Raw genomic sequence first — 8,387 nt, forward strand, 5'->3', positions numbered from 1 at the left:
CCTTACCTGAAACTGGTCTTTCAAGGTACTCCAGCACTGGACATGGTGCCTTTGTGATTGCCAAGTTAAGCCCACAACAATAGTGTCAAGATACTCAAACACTATCCCTGCGGATAAAGGCTGGAGGTTTTGGAAATGTTATATTTAGACATTCTTTTACACTTGTTACCTTGTACCAGTTTGGGCAACTGGGGCTCAGTGGAGGAGTAATTTATCTTGCAATCAGAAGGTTGTAGCTTCCCTCCAGTTTCCTCATGGCTCATATCAAAATGACCCCCAAGTTGCCTACCAATCTGTGTATTGGTGGATAAATGTGTGCACGTTTGTGAATGACAAAGAGTGAATGTGACTGTAGTGTAAAGTGCTTTGAGTGATCAGTATGACGGGTAAGGCACTATATAAATTCAGTACATTTATTTATTTTATTTATTTATTTTTCAAATGATGTTTTTGACAGAGACATGAACAATCTTGATAGAAAAAAAAAACAAGTAACCTTACAAAATCTAACTAATTGTCATATCCTCACTGGACGCCAGTGACGATATGGAGGATGTCAGTATTTTTGAATGTCTTTTTCTGCAATCACCATCATTGAGGCGTAAATGTAAAATTCTATTCCAGTGTAACTTAAAATCCATATTAAGATTTATAACCAATATACAGTATATGTACATGGGAAATCAGTGTGGCCATTTTTCTTTTTCTCCCTCACCTCTAAATCACACTTTTGCACACCCCAACACACTCACACAGGGCCTTGGCCCTTAGCTTGGTTTGGTCTAATTGGCTTATTGTCTTGAGAAGCCAGTGACAGTATAGTGGGTAGGAGGCAGACTTTCATCGGAGGTTATTGAGAGAGATAGCTAATTTCCCCATGTTTCCCTGACCGAGCCTCAGTACGACACACACACAGCAAGCCCTCTCTGGAGGGATCATTAAGAGTCTGGTATTCTCTCTCTTTCTCGCGCTTGCTCTCTCCTATGCACACACATACAGGCACAAACACGCAATCACACACACACGCCCACAGTCCTTGCTGGTCAACATCCAAACACTCAGACCTAACCTTTAGCCAAACTGAGACAAGGTTGATAGACCCCACGCAAAACATGACTATTTTTAAGATACATATTTTTCAGTTCAGCAATCCAACATGATTCACAAATACTTCCAAATACAAACATAACTTACGTACGCAGTCATACCCATATCACATTCAACCAATATGTCCAAGATGTATATGAGATGCTACAAATCAAATCCTTCACATACTAAAAACAGCCTAAATGTTTGCAGCAAATGCCACAGTTTGTTTCCATTAAAACACAATATCCCCACAATATTTGGTGTATTCAAACACAAAATACTGATCATAGAATATGAACAAGAGATACATTTGTTTGGGTTTAACTTTTCTGTGTAAATATCTCATGTTACACCTGCAGCTCATAGACACATGTGGCCAATATAAGTATACTTTTTTTTTTTGCCTTTTCAAAGTTAGTTGTGCAGCTTATATTCAGGAGTGCAGAATAGTCTGGAAATTATTATACAAAATGAATTCTGAAATCGGCTGTATTCCTAATCCTAACTAATTACTGCTATAAAACAGAGACTAACAGAAAAACTTTATCAGGACAACTTGTATGTTTTTTGTTCCCATCAGTGAGTTCTGGGAATAAAGCTAAATCTGCATTTGACTGTTTTTCAAGAAGAAATTACAGTTAAGCTCGAATTTTTTTCATATTACTTGCTGACATAGATTTAAGATGTTATTTAAATGTTTATATTTGATAGAAAGTCAGACAAAATAATGAAAATGGACTACCAATTGTCAAAACGTAATACAATTTAACAGTCCATTAAAAAATTACACATCAATGATCATCTACAGCCAACTAAATTATCCTTTGAAACACATTTATAGGAATTACACTTATAAAACTCTTCTTAGAATTTCTTCACGGCTTTTTGCATGTTTCCACAAGTATTTTTACCATTTATCTTTGGTGATGAGATCCAAGTGTCCAGACGTAAAAGGCCTTTTTTCCATCTCCCTAATTTTTAGCTCGCTTCACATATTCCTTTGGGAGCTAAGCTGTAAACCTGGCTGGGCTGTTCCAAAGAATTATTATTACTTCTGGTTAGAACAACAACACTTTGGCATAACAATTAAAATATTACTTCCTACACAAATCTCCCATGGATATAAATAATTAGTAGTAAAATGTTGTAGTTGAATTCCTGCCACGGGCATTGACTAAGAACAGTATATATAAACTGCATATATTTCTGATAAATATGTAAAAAAAAAAAAAAGTCATGATCTCAAATAACAGGTTCTGGTTGAAAGCTAAGAATAAAGAGATAATACATCTTCATTTTTTCATCTATTTTGCTTAAAGAACCAGTACCAACATTAAACCAAGTACTGAACATGATGCTGCTACGACTATGCTTGGCAAAAGATGCAAATGGTGTAAACTTGAGTGTCCCATAATGACATTGACCCCAAAAATGTTATGGAATGTTATAATAGTGAAATAATTTTCCAAAGCCCAATTGAAACTTTGTCAAGGATGCATTAACAAGAGTCTGTGGCAGTACATTATGCTGAAGCTTTGTGAGGACTATCTTAGAAGCAACGGAAAGAATGTGATCACAGTGAGAGACATTCAACCAAATATTAACAGGTTTTGTATGTTAAGCGAATGCATCATTTCAATGAAAGGCCTCTGGTCCATTCGCATGTTGAAAAGACTTGGCACCATCCTCCTGGGGATAAAAGGCTTGGACCTTGCCCCAGGAGGGAGTGAAGGTTTCTTCTTCACAAGATCTCATTCTCCTTGGTCAATAGAAATAAAAAATTTCAGGTGATTACTAATTAATAAAAGCCTCTATTATTTATGAGTGAAGGTAAGATGAGTTGCTGCATACTCATGCTTTTTTTTTCACATCTCAGCCACACAAGAGCTAGGATGATGTGGTGAAGACCATGCCTGAGGCAGTCCTACTGTACGTGTCCCCCGAGTGCAGGGCAAGAAGAGCTCAGGGGTAGATGTTGAGTGCTGGAAAAAAAAAAAAAAAGCAGTCCACCACTTGTCTGGGTCCAGCATCAATACTGATAGTGCATTGTATATTTGTCCGTTCTTCTGTGTCTATCTTGGTACCTATGTGTTTAGACATGTATTGATTCCCTCAATACTTCCAAAAGTAAATAAGGAATAAATATATATGGCCAATGTAATTTAATATATCCTTCCCCAGCAGCCACAGTGATCACACAGACCAACAATAAAATATTGAATCACAGTATTTCCTCCACAATGGTACAGTTCAAACAGTCCTGATGCTAGACAGAGAATTGATCTTAACAGTATTTTTTTTTCTTTCCTGAAATGCAGCCACATACTGTCACATTCCACAGAATTACCGAAAACCTCTTAACGACAGAAATTCTAATAGCCCTCAATATGAGGAGAAGACTGGTATTTTTAGGCATTTGATCCATCCCTAGGTTCATGGATTTAAAAGCTTTTGTGTTATGGCTGTGAAATGATACATTTGCAGGCCTGCTTAAAACTCAATTTAACTGTAGCTGCAGCATTGCCATAATGGCAACCCTCTATTTCCAGAGCTCTCCCAATCAATAACAAATTGCTGAAAGCACAAATGATTCCATTTTCTGCTAGGGGGAAACGAGAATGATGAGAAAATAGGTGAAATTGATATGTGAGGGAATATTATCAATGCTCTAAATGTCAGCAGGATAAGGTACTATGACCTTTTGGGGATGTGGATGAAAAACCACAAAATAAACCCCAAAATGCAGAACAGCATTCATTATATTCCAACACAGAAAGCCCATTATTTTGTTCATGTTTTAGATTTTTTTTTTGATCCGCAATGACTTGCAATGAAGTCTGACAGATAAAGAAATACAATCAAGAGTTTCCAGAAGCCTTTCTAACATGATCTTGTTCATCGATGTCCATCATACTCTTAGTATCAGATTTGCTTTGGACTAAATGTCCAGATTGCAACTCAATAAGGAATTGTTTAGCTCTGTGGTTCAAGTAGTTTTCGTTTTTAGCTGAATGTTTTAGAGTTTCAGGAAGGAGGAAATCAATTTACAGATGAAAAGGCAGGAGAAGACAAGGGGGTGTCTGTGTGACAACTATTTTTGTTTAGTTACAGATTCCCTGCTCACCAAGAGACATCTACGACACTTCACTATTGTTCAAAAGTGGTTCAACACAGTTCATATTGAATACTTTGCATATGTAGGGTGACTATAAGAAACAAATTCTATGTCGAGCAACTTGTCATCCAAAATCTTGAGTCCCTCGAAAAAATAAAAATAAAAAATAGATCAATTAAATGACAGAGCCAGGTTTCATTGCTGTGGGAAGTTAAGAGTGGAAACAAATCCAGATTGATAAACTTAATCCTCTGGGATGGTTTTCAAAACATACTGTATATATACATGGCAATCGTTTCTCAATAGCCGAGGGTCCAGACCATCTGTATGAAGCAAAGCGTACAAGAAAGGTTGTTTTTTTTTTGTTTGTTTGGTTTTTTTTTAAACCAGGCTAGTTTTTCTTGTAATAGTAGAAACACTCAGATTTCTGACCTTGGGTACATGTCATTATGGAGCTACAAAAGTATTTTATTCCACAGTCTATCCTCTCAAATATGTTTTCAACTTTTATGCCTTAATTTTATGCCAGATTTTATACTGTATTTTATTTTATTCTGGAGTAACCTCGCAACATTGTAAGCTCAAAACATTGTCCTGAGCCGTATGCAACGAAATTTCGTTCTGTATACACCCTGTGCATGCAAAATGACAATAACGTCAGTCTAAGTCTAAGTCTAAGTTAATGAAAAATTGCTTATGTAGATGCATGCATGTCCTTTGCTTGTGACCTAAATGCACCCTTGCTATAATAACATTCTGGACTCATGAGTGCTATCCAAAGGTTTGAAACTCTGTATCTGAAAGACAAGCTAAAGGTTTAAGAAAATAAATAAAAATAAAAAAAATAGTACAACGTATTTTTCCTAATGACTTTCTGAGCAGTTGTGGCAAACCCTCCTTCAAGGTCCATGCCAGCTGACATCATCTTATGATGATTTATCTGAGCTCTGAGTGCTGAGCCTGAGAAGTGTGAGGAGAGCCAGAAACAATGATAGGCTGACAATGAGTGCGACTCGGAACCAGTGCCATCAAAGTATAAGCCCAATCACAAGTACAAATCTTAAGCACTTGTTTAACATTTGGTTGTGTTTTTGAGCACTGCATTTTCATTTACATTTAAAGGCACCATTAAGTTAAGTTTTGTTTTTGCTTCAGATCAGCTGTGGTAGATAGGATTTGCAACAATTAGTCGACTTTTAGACTAGTCGATTCTTTGCTCAGCAATGATGTTTTACACATCACATCAACTAGTTAAACTCATGTGACAAATTCCCCTCTCCCCAAGAAAATGAAAGATGAGTTACTAGGTGAGTTTGCCAAATAGTTTGATTGTATAAAAATATAAAGTAATTTACCAAAGAGACAGTGCAAACTCTGGCACTCTCAGGGAATAATGCTATGACGATAATGTGTGGCATGTTACATATCAGGCTCTTGTTTAACTACCCAACTCATATCATCGCCCCTCATGTACAAACTTCTAACTTGGCAGTTTCATGCTTTTATAAAAACACAGACTACATCTGGGAAACATGGTTCAAACTGTATTCTTAGGATCCGACAGAGTTTAGCCCTGCTGTTGTTCGCATGTCGGTTCATCCCGCAAAGTCAGAGAGCCACTGCCCAGAGTCACCGGAGCAGCCTGCTGCATATCGAGGGAGAGACGCCTGGAGCAGCTGGTAGGCGTGCTAAATTTAACTGTGATCAAAGGTGATCCAGTTGTAATAAATTTAGCTTATAACGTTCCACCTTGCACAACTATGACCTATGTAATAATTTTACTTGTGGGTTCATCTGTTGCAGATGAGACTATACTTCCCCAGTTTATGCTTCCCCATGCTGCTCATATTTGTTGTTTAATAAACATCCAAGGCCTTCACAGAACATATTTATTAATACTGAGATTACACTACACACAGATGGACTGCTTAGTGACTTTTGAAGGCAATGGGTTGGGCATAAGACTAAAGGGACTGAGCACGTTCACCACTCAATGCTCAGACCTTTTAACGTTGGATTCCCATGTTGGTAACATGAGGTTTTTTATAAACATACATTTAATCTGCCAAGAGACCAATTCCATATACACTACGTGTACATTAGTTTGTATATATATATATATATATATATTTTTTTTTTACTTCATCTCTTTTTATTGGGATTTACAAAGATTGTAAAATGAAGCAGTAGGTTTGTTGTTCAGCTATTGAGTGCTGCTATTTATGAACATAAGGACAAGTGCATATAGGAAGATGGACTTCAACTGAATGGTGGGCATGTTTATTTGGCACAGAAAGGTACAAAGGATGGGAGATTAACATTGAAGAGAGCTCATAAGCATGACACAAATAACAGTAAATTGTATTCCATTTATTGAGATAAACTGGGATTTAATCTCAATTTTCTAAGAACTAGTTTCTTAGACTAAGAAGTCGTCCACCATTTTACGAGCATTAGTTACAGATCTGAAGTCAAAACTGAAAAACAACATAGCTGAAGAGTAGGTTAAAAATAAAGCTATGAAGGATCCCTCATAAGTTACATTTGCCTGATTGTATTTGACTTCAGTGATATTTTTGTCAGTCTCATCCTCCGCGACACAAAATGAATCAGTATAGTTTTGTCTTTACACAACTATTTGCCTGCAAAGAACAAGACTGTGGTGCACTAATTTCCCATAAACAGCAGAGCAGAGTGTGTTGTCCTCTTTGTACTGAATGTTCAGTGAAATCAATAATGACAGGGCACATATAACTCAAGCAAGGCCCTCTGAAACCTCGTTAGTCTAAATACCTCCAGGAGATATGTGCTAATAAATGAAAATAAAATTAACAGAGGGCTCTCTGGCTCCATCGGATTGCGCTCTGACCATTGCAAGGACATACCCTGCAGTGTTTTAAAGCCATCCTGGTTAATTATATCTGATAATGTGCAGGCCAGAGCAAAATTAGAAGCATGCTAAACTTAAAAAGCTTCACCTAATTGTGTGTTTGTCTTCTGTTTTTTGCTTTGGGTCAAATAAGAACAACAATAATAATATTCATACAACCTTTGAACCTCTTCATGAGTTCCTCAAGGCAAGTAATGGGAGTGCAGCTGGGTTGTTGGGAGGTGTGCATATATTACATGAATGTCTCCTCATGAGTGAGGGAAATTTAATGGATTAGACTGGAAAACAATGGTATCCACACAGTTTCCTCATGGTCGAGATAATTTAATAAATAATTCTATGGTGCGGCCACGGACATGATGAAAACCGAGAAAAATAAAACTGAAAAGAAACTTAGCGATAAATGAAACAATGTAATCAATATGTTCTATTGATTCATTTTCAATGCATCCACAAGGACATTAATAGTGAGGATGTGCTTCCATTGTGATGGCACCTCGTCTCGGGATTTGACTGTTTATCAATGTAAGTGCGCTCTGCAAACATCATGCCAGTGGACCTCTGCTGAATGCGACATTTCTAAAATATTCTTCAAATAAAAAGTGGATAAACATTCACTATCAAATTATTATCTACAGAAAAACTATGTCATAATGCTGCACACTACACAGTATACAAACTTATTGAAGAAACCGGGCTAGAACAAAGAAGTAACATGTTAGGTTATAGCTTGGTTTGGTTTTCTCTCACTTCCTCAAACTTTAATTACCTTTTTTTTCCCCAAACAGAATCATTTTCATCACAATATAACCATCTGTAATGTATTATAATGAAATCCAGCATAATTTCCAACCACACCACAGGTGGGTTAAGCACCTCTGGCAACTAAAAGCAATCTGAATCAACCAAATTAAAGTTTATCCAAATAGCCATTTTCATTAGTCTTTGTGTTTCTGTAGTGTTGTTGATATTTGTGACCATTTATTACATGCACATGTAGTGTGTGTAAAAAAAATAATTTAAAAAGAGAAAAAAATACAGGCTATAGTTCTGTTCTGATGTGTATGTCAATGATGGTGTGTGTATTTTGTTAGTGCGCTTTGTGTGACTGCCCCAGGTGGAAATAATTGACCAGTCATTTTGGTGTCTTGCTGAGAGTTCAGATATTGTAAATGTGCTGCTCAAATGTCTAGACTAAAGTGGAATTTTCAAGGAAAATTTAACTGCCCTCTCAGTAACTAAACCACTGCATAAACATAGACTGACCGTCTAATCAAGGACATTCAATGTTTC

This window comes from Xiphophorus maculatus, chromosome 21 (assembly GCF_002775205.1).
Source record: "Xiphophorus maculatus strain JP 163 A chromosome 21, X_maculatus-5.0-male, whole genome shotgun sequence".
Classification (NCBI taxonomy): Eukaryota; Metazoa; Chordata; class Actinopteri; order Cyprinodontiformes; family Poeciliidae; genus Xiphophorus; species Xiphophorus maculatus.